This window comes from Mustelus asterias, chromosome 16 (assembly GCF_964213995.1).
Source record: "Mustelus asterias chromosome 16, sMusAst1.hap1.1, whole genome shotgun sequence".
In the NCBI taxonomy this organism is placed as follows: domain Eukaryota; kingdom Metazoa; phylum Chordata; class Chondrichthyes; order Carcharhiniformes; family Triakidae; genus Mustelus; species Mustelus asterias.
In genome coordinates this window covers 94,808,559-94,827,125 of record NC_135816.1, presented here as the reverse complement: position 1 = coordinate 94,827,125, position 18,567 = coordinate 94,808,559, and positions in this window count along the sequence as shown.

The following is an 18,567-nucleotide window of genomic DNA, read 5'->3' as shown; positions in this document are numbered from 1 at the left end:
GTAACAATCACTCCAAATAAACCAGAGAGCGATTCTGCGGCAGGAAAGTTCATGTAATGGTAAATATTTGGATGATATATGGGCTCCATGTTTCAGACGGTGCTTCTGCCTCCAGTGAATCGTGAGAAGCACAGGAGACATTACAGACAAAAATGGGACAATGTTTTCTGTCCCTCTGAATATTATTACCACTTGCCCTCAAAATATTTTTCGCGCCAGGTATTTTCATTCGGAGAAAGATATATTTATTATTGTCCGAAAATCATCTGAAAAATGTTCAGCATTCTAACGATTACGCATTCAGCACAGTTTTTATGCATATAACAATGTTAAGTGCGTATCTGCTGCAGATTTACATTGTTAAATGTAATTGTGGAGAGTCGGCTGAGGCGATTGAGGATGGCCAATCCTCAATTGATAATTGGTTCATATCCTCATATGTAGAAATAGCTTTAACTCAGTACGGGAAAGCAAAACCCGGTTTGGAGGGCACGTGCGAGGAAAGGAGTACATATATTTACAAAAATGCTGAGGAACCTTCAACAATGATTTCTGTTAACCTTGAAAGGTATGGGTTGAGTTAAGATGCAACGAGGGGCAAAACACATTGGTGGGGGTGATAGGCAGATGGACAAACTGCAGTGGAAATGTTGGGAAAAGCATTAGACGGAAAATCATTTGGGCGACTTTAATCAGTATATAGATTGGGAGAGTCAAATTAGTACAATGCAGGAGGAATTTCTGGAGTTCATATGGGATGGTCTTCTGGAGCAATACGTTGAGGAACAAACAAGGGAACAGGTCATCTTAAACTTGGTGTTGTACAATGATAAATTATTAGTTAGTAATCTAGTTGTGAGAGAACACTTGGGGATGAGTGACCATAATATGGTAGAATTCTTTGTCAAGTTGGATAGTAACTTTGTTGATTCTGAGACCAGGATCCTGAATCTCAGTAAAGGCAACTATGATGTATGAGACATGAATTGGCTATGATGGACTGGGAAGCATTACTGAAAGGAAAGGCAGTGGACAGATAGTGGCAATGACAGACATTTTAAAAAAGGAATAGGTGAAATCCAGAAGTTGTTTATTCCTGTTTGGCACAAGAGTGGTAATGGATAAATTATGATGAAACCATGGCTTACAAGGGACATTAGAAACAATACCAAATTCAAGGAAGAAGCATACAAATTGGCAGGAAAAAAATGGACTTGAGGATTGGGAGCAGTGTGAATTACAACAATCGAAGACCAAGGGATTGATTAAGAAGAGAAAAATAGAGTACACAAGTAAGCAAGTGGGGAACATAAAAACTGACTGTAAAAGTTTCTATAGGTATGGCAAGAGAAAAAGAAAATGGTAAAAACAAATATAGGCACCTTACAGTCAGAAATGGGAGAATTCATAATGGGGAATAAGGAAATGGTGGAGGAATCAAATTTGTACTTTCTTCAATCCTTACAAAGAAAGACGTGAATAGTGTACAAGATGTTCTGAAACAGGAGCTGAAGGAAATCACCATTAGTAGAGAAATTATTTTGTGGAAATTGATGGGTTAACATTGGACAAATCTCTAGGTCCTGATCATCTTCATTTTAGAGTACTTAAGGAAGTTGCCCTGGAAATAACAGATCCATTGGTGGGTATTTTCCAAAATTCTTTGGACTCAGGACTGGTTCGTCCAGAGTGGAATGTAGCTAATGTAAGGCTGCTATTCAAAAAGTGAGGTAGAGCGAAAACCGGGATCCATAGTCCACTGAGCCAAACATCGGTGCTGGGGAAGTTGCTATAGTCCATTATCAAGGATTTAATAAATCATCATTTGGAACGCAGTAGCATGATCAGAAAAAATCAGCATGGATTTACAAAGGGAAATCATACTTGGCGAATCTATTGGAATTCTTTGAGGATGTAACTAGTAGAGTTGACAGAGGAGAACCTATGAATGTCATTTATTTAGACCTTCAGAAGGCTTTCGACCAGGTCTCACATAACAACTAGTATGCAAAGTCAAATCAGATGGGATTGCATGTAATGTCTTGGAATGGAAAGAAGGCTGGCTAGCAGATAAGAAGAAAACAGTTGGCATGAATGGGTATTTTTTTGATAGGTCGGGTTCTTAAAGGAATGTGTGCTAGGATCCCAACAGTTCACACTATATGTTAATGATTTGGAAGAAGGAACTGAATATACTATCTCCAAATTTGCAGAAGGTGCAAATTTGGGTGGGAGGTAAAAATGTGAGGAGGGTGAAGAGATGCTTCAGCGTGATTTGGGCAGGCTATGTGTGTGAGCATATGCATGGCAGATGCATTATAACGTGGATAAATGTGAGGTTATCCACTTTGGTAGCAATAATAGGAAGTGAGATTATTAATTGAATGGGTGTAAGTTGAAACAGGTGGATTCTAAGTGAGACCTTGGTGTTCTCGTGGAAACACGCTGGTACAGCAGGCAGACAAGAAGGCAAATGTTATTTTGGCCTTCATAGCGGGAGGATTTGAGATTAGCGATAGGGATGTTTTTCTGCAACTGCACAGGGCTTTGGTGAGGCTACACTTCGAGTATTGTGTGCAGTTTTGTTGTCCTTACCTGAGGAAGGATGTCCTTGCTGAAGTACAGTGAAGGTTCACTCGGCTGATTCCTGGGATGATAGGTCTATCATATGAGGGGAGACTGAGTCGGTGAGACTATATTCACTGTAGTTTCGAGGAGTGAGAGGGGATCTGATAGAACTCTACAAGGATTAGACAGGGTAGATTCTGAAAGAGTGTTCCTGATGGTGAGGGAGTCCCGAACTAGGGGTCATAGTTTGAAGATAAGGAGTAAAGATTTTGGAACTGTTGGAAAGACGTTTCTTCACCCAGAAAGTAGTGAATGTGCGGAATTCACTACCACAGAAAGTAGTGGCGGCCAAAACGTTGTCTGATTTTAGGAAGAAATTAGATTAATCTCTTCGGGCTAAAGGATCAAGGTATGGGGGGGGGGGGGGGAGGGGGGCGAAGGGGGGGTGGCGGAGGGGGAGGAGGGGATGGTGGGTGGAGCGTGGGATCAGGGCTTTGAATTCGATGATCAGCCACGATGAAAATGAATGGCGGAGCAAACTCGAAGGACCGAATGGCCTGATCCTGTTTCTAGTTTCTATTTTTCTATGTTTCTATGAAAATGCTTGAAGATTTTCAAACAATTTCGTGCTGTTTTCACTCGAAAGGTGGCGGCACCGTAGCACAGTGGTTAGCACTGCTGCTTCACAGCTCCAGTGACCTGGGTTCGATTCCCGGCTTGGGTCACTGTCTGTGTGGTGTTTGCACATTCTCCTCGTGTCTGCGTGGGTTTCCTCTGGGTGCTCCGGTTTCCTCCCACGGTCCAAAAATATGCGGGGTAGGTTGATTGGCCATGCTAAAAATGCCCCTTAGTGTCCCGAGATGCGTAGGTTAGAGGGATTAGCGCGTAAAATATGTAGTGACATGGGGGTAGGGCCTGGGTGGGATTGTGGTCGGTGCTGCCTCGATGGGCCAAATGGCCTCTTTCTGCACTGTAGGGTTTCTATAATTTCTATGAAATCTCGCCTGCCCAAGTTTGATTCCTGGCCAAAGCAACTGTTTCTGGCCGAACTGGAGCGCACTGGGTGGCACTGCTGCCTCACAGCGCCAGCGACCCAGGTTCGATTACCGTCTTGGGTAGTATCTGTGCGGAGTCTGCACGTTCCCCCTGTGCCTGCGCATGTTTCCTCCCACAGTCCAAAGATGTGCAAGTTATTTGGATTGGCCATGCTAAATGTGGTGGAAGAGAAAAAAAACGCGTGGCTGAATTAAATAAGTGCATTCTCACATTCTCAATTGCTTGCGCGTAAAATGCACTCCCTTATCTCCAGGTCCAGATTCTATCTTTAACTTTGCCTTTGTAGATGAAAAAAAACGGGGATAAGGCGGTTATTGTCAGTCGACTAGTAACCCAGAGACCCAGCTTGACTCTATGGGGAATCTGGATCGGTAACACACTAGGACAGAAAATGAAATTTGAATTCAGTAAACAAAAATCTGGAATGAAGTGTGTTGCAGTACATCTGCCGTCCTGGACTGGCCTGGTGTGACTCCAAATTAGCTCTTAAAAGGCCCTCAGACATGATCTGGCAAGCCACACAGTTCAAGAACCTCAGGCGCACTATAATTTCACGGTGTAGGAAATTTTCACGGCGGCAGGAACTCAGTGAGCCCTTGCCGATCTGATGGTTTCCGCAGACATGGCTTGACACTGACTTGAGCTGCCTCTCTGTCCATGCCTTCCTCTATGAAGAAGCAACTCTCCGAAACCTCCTGATTCCATATAACTCTGTTGGACTTCCACCTGGTGTTGTTAGACTTCTGACTGTGCCCACCCCAGTACAACGCCCGCATCTCCAAATCATCCTCCATTTCAACAGTGAGCTCCAGCACTGCTGAAACATAGATCCATGATTTGCTTAATCAAGAGTCAGACATAATCCATTCTCCCCGAAGTATCTTGGAGCCTCAGTGAACCGGAACTCATAAAAATCATTGATGACTTTCACTATTCAGCCCAATTCTCGCTGAGGTGCGTGGTCTCCAGCTCTGCAACGGTTTGGCAATTTTCATTCTCCTTTTCAAATTCAACAATGGCGCAACCTCTCCCCTTCTCCAAGCCTCCAAAGTCTCTGTGCTTTTCCAATTGCTCACGCTTGCGCATCCTGCACACAATTGATTCCAAAATGTACGGAGGATTGGCGTCGAACCTTTATTCTAGTCGCTTCATATGTGGCCCCCATGTCAAATATTATCTCATAACACACATGAGAAGGGCCTTGGGGCATTTCACTGAATTAAAGGCCCTACGTCAAAAGAAATCATGGCCGTATCGGAAATGAAGGTTTTTTCTTTACGCCCGGGTAGCACGATAATTCCTGATTAGTGTGAGGTCTCTATATCAACCTGTCATAATGTTGCGTGTGCCTGTGTTTTCATGTGTACATGTGCACACGTGTGTTGGGATGTGTTGTATCCCTGTGCAGGCATCTGTATGTTTGTTTGTGGTTGCATGTTTGCATGAGTGCATCTGCCTGTGTGTCTGTATCTGTGTGCATGAACGCGCGTGTGTATGCATGTGTGCACATGTGTTCATGTGTGTGTGCGTGTTTGTCTGTGTGTATAGATGTTTGCATGCATGTGTGTATCTACATGTATTTTCAGGTGTGTTATGCGTCTGTGCATGTGTATGGGAGCGTGTGTGTCTCTCGGTGTGTGTTTGCGAGGCGCGTGTGTGTTTGTGCTTCCTTTTGTTTGTGTGTGAGTCTGTGTTGAGATTTGTGTGTGTCTGTGAGTGGGCGCTGTGCTTCTGCGTGTGGCTATATAAGTGTCTGTGTGAGTTTGTGTTTATATTTGTGTGCGTCAGTGGGTCTGTGCCTGGTTGTTGTTGTGTATGTTTGTGTGCTGTGTACTTATGTAATGCTTGTAACTGTATGTGTGTGTGAGTGGGTGTGTACGTGTATGTTATTGAACTTGGCCGTAACCTTGCTAAAATTTCAATTAATTTTTCCGCATCCAGGTCGCTTCCCGAAACTGAGCGCAGGAACTTAAATTGGGGGCACGGTGGCACAGTGGTTAGTACTGCTGCCTCACAGCGCCAGGAACCGGGTTTAATTCCGGCCTGTGTATGGAGTTTACCCATGTCTATTTGGTTTCCACCGGGTGCACAGGTTTCCTCCCAGTCCTAAGATATCCGGGTTAGGTTGCTAAATCGATCTAGGGAATCTATGAAACGCGGAACAGACCTCTTATTTTGTTGTCATGAATGCTCTATGCTTTTTATCGGTCCCCTCCTTCGAGCAATGCTGAAATTCAGTTCGACCTTTCTTTACTCTATTTTCTTGGCTAGTAACATTTAATAATTCACGTACTAAGAAACGTAAATACAACTTCAAAAAAATCCAAAATATATCACTACATGCTTTTCCTTTATGAAATCCATGTTGACTCTGCCCAATCATACCAATATTTTCTAACGGTCCTATTATTAACTTCTCTGTAATGGTGTCTCATATATTTCCTGCTACTTATGTCAGGCAAACAGGTCTATCTTTTCCCGCCCCCCCCACCCCACCCCCCCTCACCCCTCCCTTACTTAACTACTGGATTACAGTAGCTAGCCACCAATTTGTAGGGAACAATCTTAAGGAAATGTGTGAAAGATTTAAAGCCTCAAAACATGATAAACATTATAGCCTTATAGCCTACGAGGTGCCGTTAAAATGCAAAGAGTTTTGGGATTGGTTGTGCCTCTTCTGACGCAGGAATCCTGGTAACAACATGAAAATTACCCAGTTAACCGAATTTATGAATGTTATTCACCTCAGTTTCAGTGTTACTGGACCAGATTTCAACAGTGTAGATTCCATTGCACTGAGTAATACTCCCTAGAGTAGAAGGAATACTGTTCACGTCGATCAAGTGTTTGGACATACATGGACGAGGGAGCAGCCATGGACCTTTAGATTTTCATTGCGCTTAAGTTCCTATCTTTTTTTGTGATTATCTGCATTTTTCTTAAAAATAAAGTGTCTTTCTGTCTATTGCCCCAACCGCGTTCCTTAAAATACCGGTGTTGTCGAAGATAGGAAATCGTGAACCAAGACTTATCATTGCATCAGAGGTAAAAGTCTCCGCAATGTTAATGGCATTTCCTGGGTGGGTTTCCTCCTGGTGCTCTGGTCCCCTCCAGTCCGAAAGACATGCTGGTTAAGTGCATTAGCCGTGCTAAATTCTCCCTCAGTGTACCCCAACGGGCGCCTGGGTGTGGCGACTGGGGGATCTTCAGCGTAATTTCATTGCAGTGTTACTTGTGACACTAATAAATAAATTTTAAACTTTTGAAATGTATTTCCTGTTCCTGAATCCTTTCTTGAATGAACTGCTGAGAAACAATCCATCAAAGATTGACAAGTGCAGACATTTCAAAGCTCAAAATAGATCAATTTGACGGAGGAGTGTATGAACCTATCCGACTTAGCCACACAGTCCTCACTGGGTGGGAAATTGGGAGGCGTGGGGAATTCTCAAGTGATCTTCAGTGCCGTGTTTTCATGTCTATTCTCAATCTAAGAAGAAATACGGAAATGCGCCATTAATTATGTTCAGTGTCGATCCAAAATCGTAATTTATGGTATCATCATGATGATTAACAATTTCTTCGGACGCAATTAATTTTATAGGATCCCTGCAGTGCAGAAAGAGGCCATTCGATCCATTGAACCTGCACCGACAACAATCCCACCCAGGCCCTATCCCCGTAACCTCACGTATTTTCCCCGCTCATCTCCCTGACACTAACGTGCAATTTAACATGGCCCCACATCTTTGGATTGTAGGTGCAAACCGGAGCATCGTGAGGAAACCCAGGCAGACACGGAGCGGACGTATAAATTCCACACAGTGACCTGAGGCTGGAATCGGATCCGGGCCCCTGGCGCTTTGTGGCAGCAGTGCTGACCACTGTGCACCGTGCCGCCTAACATTCAATTCATTTACTTCAATTATTTATTTCTGACATGCGCAAATAATGAAACACTTCATATTCAGCACAGTCACTGGATGAGTGAGGCGGCAAAAGCTGTGAGGAAGCTCTAGGTTTCTCCAAGAGGCGGCCCGCGGACCATTATCACGCACTTCTCTGCGCACGGATCCTGTGTTCAGAATATGATGTTAATTGAATATGAAGATTCTTCAAATAACTGTTTGTTCAATCATGGGGAGTTTCTCTGCAGCGTTTGCTGTTGCTGGGACCAGTAGCGAGCCAATCGACGGACATGCGGAAGAGAATCAGTCTGAAGCCTCCAGCCTGAAAATGCAGGGGCCGTGAGTCTGCAGGGGAGGGAGGAAGTGTAATGTTGACTGCCAATTAGGCGTGGGGTGGGATGGCGTGGACGTGTTGCGGCTGAGAGGGTGAAGGGGTAGACTATTAATTTGGTTCTGGTGTTGGGCGACCCGAACTGGCTTGGGTCGTGTCGGAAGCACAGCAACAGAATAGATTGGCGGAAGGTGGTGGGGAGGGGAGGAACGACACGGATGCTTGGTACTGGGACTTGACGGGAGAGGAACTGGCAGCTGATGTATGTGTCCATGTGGAACCAGCTGCTGGTGGGAAGAGGTGAACTATAGTGGGTGGGGGACTGGTTTCTGGGGGGTAGTTGGATTGCCTGCTGGTGGAGGGAGAAGAGTTGGGTGCCGGTGGGATGTAGAGGAACTGGCTGCTGTGGGAGGGGGAGGGTACTGGGCAGAGGAACTACCGTACAGCCAATATCAATTTGATCGTTCACTCTCATAAGCACAAACCGCACATACACAGGCGCCACTGACCGTCACCGACCGATAAACACTGACTTTCTCACACCCTGGTGATTTGTATTATTTACTCCGTTTTAATATATTGCTAAGAATTTGCTGTGTTTTCGCTCAACAAGCGTTTCTTTCCTCAAGAAACTGAACTTGTTCCGAAATTCAATGTATTATTGTGCCAAACCTTATCCGTTTGAAATTTGATCTTCGGCCCATTGATTGAGAAAAATATGCAAGTTCCCCCTAGCCATTAAGGTTGCACCAACCTGAACTAGAAAACCAGTGTCGCAGATGGATTTTCTGTAGCCGACTGTTTCGGGAGAATGTTTTATACTCGACCCGCAGGGGCAGGGTTTCCCAATCGGCGCCATTGTTAGCTTTGATCTGACCTCAATTCAATCGATTGAACCAGTTCACAATTATAATCTGAAAATTTTCCGTGACATTTATTGCCCCGGAATACTGTGAAATTCACAGCATATTTGTGCAGTCACAAATAAGACCAACTCGGCACATCCCTTCAGAAGAGAGTAGAAATCCTCTCTGCTGATGTTATTCTCCAGAACGCTTGGTCAAAAATCACACGTTGGAATTTAACATTTTGCAAATTGTTAAATGTAAAATGGATGGAATTTGTGACCGGAAAGTTAAATTAAAGGCACCATTTTGGAGAAAGTTTGTGGTCCGTGATTCAGGCTCTGCCTGCCCCTGGCGTGGATCCTAAGAAGCCCCGAAGATTTTGCATTCTGTCTCTCAGAACTAACTCTGAAATTTGCCCTGCAACAAATTCTCACGTTAGGCACTTTCATCCGGATGCAGGTATATCTATTATTGTCTTTGAATCACCTTGAAAATGATCAGCTTTCAAACTCCGTCCAAACCACAGCACAGGAATCACGTTTTTACGAAATAAAGTCAGAAAATGCTAGATAAACTCAATAGGTCTGGCAGAATCTGTGGAGAGAGAAACACACTTAACGTCTCGCGTTCATTCACCCTCATACAGAACTTGGCTTTTTATTTGTGCAGCAATGCTACGTGTGTGCCCAATGTCGATTTGCAAAGGTGAAACTGCGGAATGTTGAAATGTATTAACTTAGTAAATTAAACAGTTGATCCTCAAGTGCAGTTTAACTCCGAGGGTAAATGGTTAAAATCCTTAAGTACGTTCCCCAGCTCGCAGATGGGGAAATAAATCTGATTCGTAGAAGAAGTATGAAGAAGTCAATTCATCTTTTTCCAGAACCTCCCTGAAGCAAGAGAGATTTAGCATTCTTCCTGGTATCATTGAAAGTGATAGAATATTTTCAAGCCGGTTCGAATTGGGTTCACATGGCAGGCCACTCCCAGAGTTCACACAGAGCTCTGAATCTCAGACAGCTCCAGAGTTACCCCGAATGAGTAAAGAAAATAAGGGACTCGACCTGATTCGAAGGAAAGAAATAGATGGTACGGAGGCTCTGAATGAAAGAAAAAGGAAAACTTCGGTGAATTTGAGGTGTGTGCATTGTCAGTTTGTTTGTGTCTCTCCCATATCCTCAGCTCTCGTTTTCAATGCAGCTCCTATTTTCAATCAGAAGTTCACACAATGACAGAACTATTACTGGTCGGAAGGAACATAAGAACATAAGAAATAGGAGCAGGAGTAGGCCATCTAGCCCCTCGAGCCTGCCCCGCCATTCAATAAGATCATGGCTGATCTGATAGTGGTTTAGTTCCACTTACCCGCCCGCTCCCCATAACCCTTAATTCCCTTATTGATCAGAAATCTATCTACCTGTGACTTAAACATATTTAACGAGGTAGCCTCAACTGCTTCAATGGGCAGAGAATTCCAGAGATTCACTACCCTCTGAGAGAAGAAGTTCCTCCTCAACTCTGTCCTAAACTGACTCCCCCTTATTTTGAGGCTGTGTCCTCTAGTTCTTGTTTCCTTTCTAAGTGGAAAGAATCTCTCTGCCTCTACCCTGTCTAGGCCCTTCATTATCTTATATGCCTCTATAAGATCTCCCCTCAGCCTTCTAAACTCCAATGAGTACAGGCCCAATCTACTCAGTCTCTCCTCATAAGCTAACCCCCTCATCTCCGGTATCAACCTGGTGAATCTTCTCTGTACTCCCTCCAAGGCCAATACATCCTTACGACAATAAGGGGACCAAAATTGCACACAGCACTCCATTTGCGGCCTCACCAGTACCTTATACAATTGCAGCAAGACCTCCCTGCTTTTATACTCCATCCCCTTCGCGATAAAGGCCAACATTCCATTTGCATTCTTGATCACCTGCTGCGCCTGCAAACTGAGTTTTTGCGAGTCATGCACAAGGACCCCCAGGTCCCTCTGCACAGTAGCATGTTGTACTTTTTCACCATTTAAACAATAGTCCATTTTACTATTATTCGTTCAAAAGTGGATAACCTCACACTTGTCAACGTTATACTCCATCTGCCAGATCCTCGCCCACTCACTTAGCCTATCCAAATCTCTCTGCAGACTTTCCGCATCCTACACGCAATTTGCTTTCCCACTCATCTTTGTATCATCCGCAAACTTTGTTACCCTACACTCGGTCCCCTCCTCCAGATCATCTATGTATATGGTAAACAGTTGAGGCCCCAGCACCGATCCCTGCGGCACCCCACTAGTCACCAACTGCCAACCAGAAAAGCACCCATTTATTCCAACTCTCTGCTTCCTGTTAGATAGCCAATCCTCAATCCATGCTAACACTTTACCCCCAACTCCATGTACCCTAATCTTCTGCAGCAACCTTTTGTGAGGCACTTTATCGAATGCCTTCTGGAAATCCAAAATCACCACATCCACCGGTTCCCCTCTGTCAACTGCACTCATTACATCTTCATAAAAATCCAGTAAATTCGTCAAACATGACTTTCCCCTCATGAATCCATGTGGTGTCTGCTTGATTGAACTATTTTTTTCCAGGTGTCCTGTTATTTCTTCTTTAATGATGGATTCCAGCAATTTCCCAACTACGGACGTTAAGCTAACCAGCCTGTAGTTACCCACCTTTTGTCTACCTCCTTTTTAAAACAGTGGCGTCACATTAGCTGTTTTCCAATGAGCCGACACTTCCCAGAGTCCAGCGAATTTTGATAAATTACAACCAACGCATCCGCTATTACTTCTGCCATTTCTTGCAGTACCCTGGGATGCATTCCATCCGGGCCTGGGGATTTGTCTACCTTTAGTCTCATTAGCCTACCAAGCACTACCTCTTAGTAATAGTAATCGTTTTAAGGACCTCACACCCTACAGTCCCACAACCATCAATTTTCGGTAAGCAATTTGTTCCCTCTACCGTGAAGACCGACACAAAAACTTGTTTAAGGCCTCGGCCATTTCCTCATTTCCCATGATTAAATCCCCCTTCTCGTCTTCCAAAGGGTCCAACACTTACTTTAGCTACTCTTTTCCTTTTTATATATTTGTAAAAACTTTTACTATTAGTTTTTATATTTTGTGCTAGTTTAGTTTCATAATCTATCTTTCCTTTCTTTATCGCTTTCTTAGTAGTTCTTTGTTGTTTTTTTTAAAGCTTTCCCAATCTTCTAATTCCCCACTCGTTTTGGCCACTCTGTACGCATCGGTTTTTAATTTAATTCTCTCCTTTATTTCCTTAGTTATCCACGGCTGGTTATCCCTTTACTTATATTCCTTTTTTATCACAGGAATATATTTTTGCTGAGTACTGAGAAACATCTCCTTACAAATCTGCCACTGTTGCTCAGCTGTCCTACCAACTAGTCTGCGCTCCCAGTCTACATTAGCTAATTCTGCCCTCATCCTATTGCACTCCCCTCTGTTCAACCAGAGGACGCTGGTTTGGGACCCTACTTTCTCTCCCTCCATTTGTATTAGAAATTCAACCATATTGTGATCACTCATTCCAAGAGGATCCCTCACAAGAAGATCATTAACTTTACCTGTCTCATTACACAGGACCAGATCCAATATAGCTTGCTCACTCGTAGGTTCTGTAACATACTGTTCGAGGAAACTATCCGGCAGCATCTAAGAACTCTTCCTCAAGTCCACCACGTCCGACTTGAGTCAACCAATCAATATGCAGGTTAAAATTCCCCATGATTATTGCTGTTCCGTTTTTGCACGCATCCATTATTTGCTTGTTTATAGCCCAACCCACCTCAAAGTTATTATTTGGGGGCCTATAGACCACGCCCACCAGTGACTTTCTCCCCTTACTATTCCTTATCTCCACCCACAACGATTCCACATTCTGCTCCTTAGAGCCGATATCGTCTCTCACTACCGCCCTGATGTTATCTTTAATTAACAGAGCTACCCCACCTCCTTTTCCTTCCTGTCTATCCTTCCGAAACGTCTGATACCCCTGGATATTCAATTCCCAGTCCTGGTCACCCTGCAACCACGTTTCTGTAATGGCCACTAGATCATACCCATTTGTACTGATTTGTGCCATCAACTCATTCACTTTGTTTCGAATGCTACGTGCATTCTGGTAAAGTGTCTTTATGCCAGCCTTTATATGGGCCCGATTTGTTAGTGCATTCTTTTGATTTCACGCTCTGTCCCTACCTGTCGCAAACTTTTTATCCTTCCCCAGACCATCTCCTTGCACTGCGTTGACCACCTCCCTTCTTGTGTTTGTCACCTTTTTTGCTCTGCCTGAGCCCTTGACTCCTTTAACTAGACTAATGTCCTCATCATTAACCCTCACTCGTACCCTCTCCTTTACCTTTGATTTTGTAATTCCCCGTACCCCTGAACCCTCCCCCCCCCCTCCCCCACTATTTAGTTTAAAGCACTATTTACAGCCCTGGTTATACAATTCACCAGGACTCTGGTCCCAGCACGATTCAGACGAAGACCATTCCATCTGAACATCTTCCCCAATACTGGTGCCAATGTCCCATGAATTCAAACCCATTCCTCCCACACCAATCTTTGAGCCACTCATTTACCTCCTTAATCTTATTGACCCTGCGCCAATTCGCTTGTGGCTCAGGTAGTAATCCAGAGATTACCACGTTGTTGGTTCTGCTTTTTAATTTGGCTCCTGGCTTTTCGTACTCCCTCTGCAGAACCTCTGTTCCTGTTCTGCCTATATCGTTGGCACCTATGTGGACCACTACAACTGGATTGTTACCCTCCCACTCCAAGTTCCTCTGCAGCCCAGATGAGATATCCTGGACCCGAGCACCAGGCAGGCAACACAACCTTCGGGAATCTCGATCCTGGTCACAAAGAACAGTGTCAATACCCCTAACTACACTATCCCCAATTACCACTACATTTCTTTTTTCTTCCTCCATCTGAACGGCTCCCTGTACCACGGTGCCGTGGGCAGTTTGCTCGTCCTACTTGCAGTCCCGATTCCCGTCCACAGTGGGAGCAAAAATTTCAAACCTGTTGTACAGATTCAGGGACTGAGGCTCTTGCAACTCTACCTTCTGGATCCCAATTCCTGCCTCACTCGCAGCCACACCCTCTTGTCCCTGACCCCCAGCTGAATTTGTTAGTCTAAGGGGTGTTACTGCCCCGTAAAACACAGTGTCCAGGTAACTCTCCCCCTCCCTGATATGTCGCAGTGTCTGAAGCTCGGACTCCAGCTCATCAACCCTAAGCCGGAGTTCCTCAAGCAACCAATACTTACTGCAGACATGCTGACTTGGAACCACAGTGGGGTCCACAAGCTCCCACATCATGCAGAAACAACATATCACATGGAGGCCATTAGGCCCTTGGCGTCGGCACCCGCTCTCCAAACGAGTATGAGGCTTAGTTCCATTTCGCTGAATTTCCCCCGTACCCCCTGCACATTGCTTCCGTTCAAGAAATAATTCAGTGCCTCAATAGAAACTACCTTCACCACTTCCAGGCTGTGCATTCCAGGCCCGAACCACTCGTGTGCGAACAGGATTTTCTCACATCGCATTTACTTATTTTGCAGCTCACCTTAAATCTGTACTCTTTCGTTCTTCATACATTTGCGAGTCAGAGCAGTTTCTCCCTATTAACTCTCTCCAGCCGCTTCATGATTTGAGTGCCACTGTGAAATCTCCTCTCAGCCTTTTCTTGTCTTTGCCCCTGTTTGGTGAACCATCGTTGGTTCCCACTGGATAGTGCTGAGCCAGGGGCTGGCCAGTAGTACAAGGATGTACATATGTTACTGTTGGGTTGTGCTATTGTTGCTGTTGGGGTTAGAGTGGGATTGTTACACCTTTGTACTGTAGTGTTGTGGCACATCCCAGTCGGGCTCCGCCTCCTGGGAGAGGTATAAGAGTCCCTGCTCTGGCCGGGACCCCTTCAGTCTGGGATAGTGTATATAATTCTGGTAGCTTCGTTAACAGTAAATAAAAGCCTTTCATTTACTGCGCTTCAAGCCTCGTGTCTGAATAGCGCATCACCTGTATAGCAATTTGAGCGGGGTTAGAAAATATTCACGGCGTCAGCCGCTTGTTGAGCCCTGGAAGATCAATACTCCTCCCAATTTGTGCTTTGTCCTATATGACCGCGACTTGAGCTGCTTCTATCTCCATTACTTCTTTTATTTCGACAGGGTGCTCACACACTGCTGAAACTGTTATCCATGATTTTTTTCTTTCAACAAGGTCCATAAATCTTTTGTACCATTTGAACAGCCTTGAATCCTCAGTAAACCACAGATCATCCAGAAGTCTGCTGGTTGTCACCTCACCTTCATTGATCCCGTTCACAATTCAAGCATTTTCTCGTAGCTTTTCGATTCTCATTTACAAAATAATAATTGAAGAAATAAATATAGCCTGGCATCTTTAGCACTCTCCAGCTCCGGAAAACTTTAAAATGTCTGTTCTTTTCCTGTTGGGAATCTTTCGCATTCACCAGGATCTTCAACCCAAAATGTGCAGCTGCGGTATCAGCTTCATTGGCCCAAAATGTGGAGGCACCTCGTTAAAATGCTTCGCCTCTCGACCTCTTTTTCAGACGATCTTTAGCTCTTGTCAGTTTGGCTATTTTCCCTTCCTATGTGGCTCTTTGTCAAATTGGATTTCTGAACACAACTGAGCCGCGCCATGAGGCATTTTTCCAAACCGAAAGTGCAATATAAAAACAGGTGTTGTTTCCTACGGCAGTATAGGGAGAGAAGATGTTCATTCACATACAGGGAGCTCAAGGTTCACCTCATTCTTTGATTTGATTTGATTTCATTATTAATGCCACATGTATTAGCTTACAGTGAAAAGTATTGTTTCTTGCATGCCATCTAGACAAGCATACCGTCCATAGAGAAGGAAACGGAGTGCAGAATGTAGAATAACAGTCATAGCTAGAGTGTAGAGAAGATCAACTTAATGCAAGGTAGGTCCATTCAAAAGTCTGGTCATTCCTGGTCATTAGAACAATCAAAATAGTTTCGGGTTGCTGTTTCAATACGCCGATGCTCTCACTCACACAATGTTCAGGCGAACTAATTATGGTGATTTACCGCAATTACTCCATTAGCCCCAATTCCCAATTTTAGATTTTGAATTTCAGGAATCTTTTAAATTGATTTTCTTTGTCAGATTCAGTCGACGTTCGCTGTCAGGTACATATTTACTTCAGACCCAGCTCAGGATCAGTTCAGACTGAGCAAATAGTTCAGCATAGCGATCTGCTGCGACTGAAAACCTGTAAAATCAGTTTGTGCTGAGCTGCAGAAAGCCTGAAGACGATATTGTTTAATTCAATATATTATTCATTCGCAAGCAAGCACTCAAACGGAAGCACCATTCCTTTAGCAGATCGAAATCTTGTAAGAATGTCGTTGTATGAATACACTTCCAGCCCGGAGCCAAATCTCACAGGGGATGGTTCCTTATCAGCCCTTAGAAATAACTTCTCATGTCACCAACTGGTTAGCTCACTCTCAAAACTAAACGCTCTTTAGAAATATGTCTCCTCATATTAACAATATCTGATCGAGTCTAATCAGTAAATTATCTGTACACACGGAATTATTACATCAGCGTAACCTTTCAAGTACGCCTTTCAGTGTTCAATATTTCCATCACAACTTCCAGAATGGGAAGTGTTCTAATTAAACCAATATTCACCCATCATCGCATTGAACGCTGAATGTTTGCTGCTTCTGTGATTTCTTATAGCATGCAGTCCAATAAATCTCTGCTGGAATGTCTCCAAAGCCTTGTACACTTTGTGCGGTGCGCGTGTATGTGCATGTGCGTGCGCGGGTATGTGCATGTGCATGTGCGCGCGCGTGTGTGTGCATGTGCGTGCGTTTGTGTGCATGTGCGTGCGCGTGTGTGTCTCATTCACTTTCGCCCTCGCCCTGTGCGGCAGCCAACTGATTGCCCGAAATTCAGCACAACATCAGAATGCGGAACAGGTTCCTCTAATGCTGTGATAAGTGTTCTGCCCATTCCAGTCAACCTTTTGTTGGGCACGACGGTGGTGCAGTGCTGTCTTACAGCGCCAGGGACACAGGTTCAATTTCGGCGGCCTTGGGTGTCCGTCTGTGTGGAGTTTGCATATCTCCCCATGTCGGCGTGCGTTTCCTCCGGGCGCTCTGTTTTCCTCCCGCATTTCAAAGATGTGCTGGTGGATTAGCCATACTAAATTGCTTCTTCGTGCCTCAGATGTTTCGGTTACGTGGAGTGAACTTGGGAAATGTATGAGGAAACAGGGATAGGGTGGGGAAAGGGCCTGGGTAAGGTAGCCTTTCAGAGAGCCGGTACAGATTTAACAGTCAGAACGGCCTCCTTCTGCATTGTGGAGATTCTATGATTCTTCTACGATTCTTATTTTCTTTTCCTGCTCAATCGTTTTTTTACAGAGTTGTGTACTTGGAAACCCGAATACTTATCAGAAAACAGCAAACAATCTCGTCTAAAATAATTTCCCTTTCATAATCGCTGTATGTTCTTCTAGGTGTCCGGTCACAATAACATCATTGCAGTGTTAATGTAATCCGGCTTGTGACACCAATAAATAAATAGTAAATGTCATTGGCTTCTGTATCGTGAATTTTGGCATTGTTTCTACGACTGATGTCAGGCTCACGATTTGTCGTTCCCCGTTTCCTCTCTCCGTGCTGTGTTAAACAGTGGACTACATTCGCTGCCTACCAATTTGTAGAACCGATCCAGAAAATATAGTATTGTGGAGTATAGACTCCGATGTGTCCAGATTCTCCGCAAACACATCTTCCAACAATTTGAAACACAGACTATGGTGGAGAGAATTTACCAAAATGGAGTCCAATTAATTTCATCAGACTTCAAGTTTTTTGTTAGTAACGTTGGCTTCTTTTAATTTCATACTCAATCTTGTCAGTTCATCCTCTACTATTCCTTCAAGAAATTTCAGTCTTCCTCAATGGAGACTGCAACAAAGATTTTTTTAAATTCGTTTTTGTTGCTCACATATCATTATAAATTCCCCTATGCCTGCCTGTAGGTTTGTTTCAGCAATATTATTTATCATTTGCTGTGGTATGGATGTCGCTGGCAAAACCAGCGTTTATTGTCCATGCGTAATACACTTTGGGAAGTTGTGAGTCAGTCGCTTTCTTGAACCATTGCAGTTCATGTCGTGGAGATGGGCTCTAAGTTCTGTTAGGAGGGAATGCCAGGGTTTTCACGCAATGACAGTGAAGGGACGACGATATAGTTGCATGTAGGTGTGATGTGTAGCGTGGAAAGATTACTTGTAAGTTTTAGATACTTTTTGAACGTGAATTCCAATTTTGTTCATTTGAAGCTTTAGCCATAAACGCAATTTGCTATAATTGGTGAAGTAACTCAGGACATTTTATGAGTTTAAAACGTAATACTTACCAAAATGGGACAGCACCTTTTAGGAGTACAACAGTTTTTGCTTTCTGGTTCAAATTAGACACAAGTCGAAAGTTGTCCTCTGTCCTCTTCCCATTATTTCTCCTTCCCTGTGGACATCAGGCTTTGCAAACTTCATCTTTAAACTTGATGCGTGCCTTGGTCAGTGAGCTTTCTGCTGATTAGTTCCTTCCAAGCCACAGTAATCAGCATGTTCAATGACGTTATTGCATTCTGGTCGACGTGAGCCGAGTCTACCTCTTAATTGGCTAAGTGGTGCGTGACCGATCTGTGTTTGGCTCCCAATGATGATTGCCATCGACTGGTGTCACATCCCAACCGGAATAAGCTTTGTCCAACCCTCATAAATGATGTCTTGAGCTCATCATCT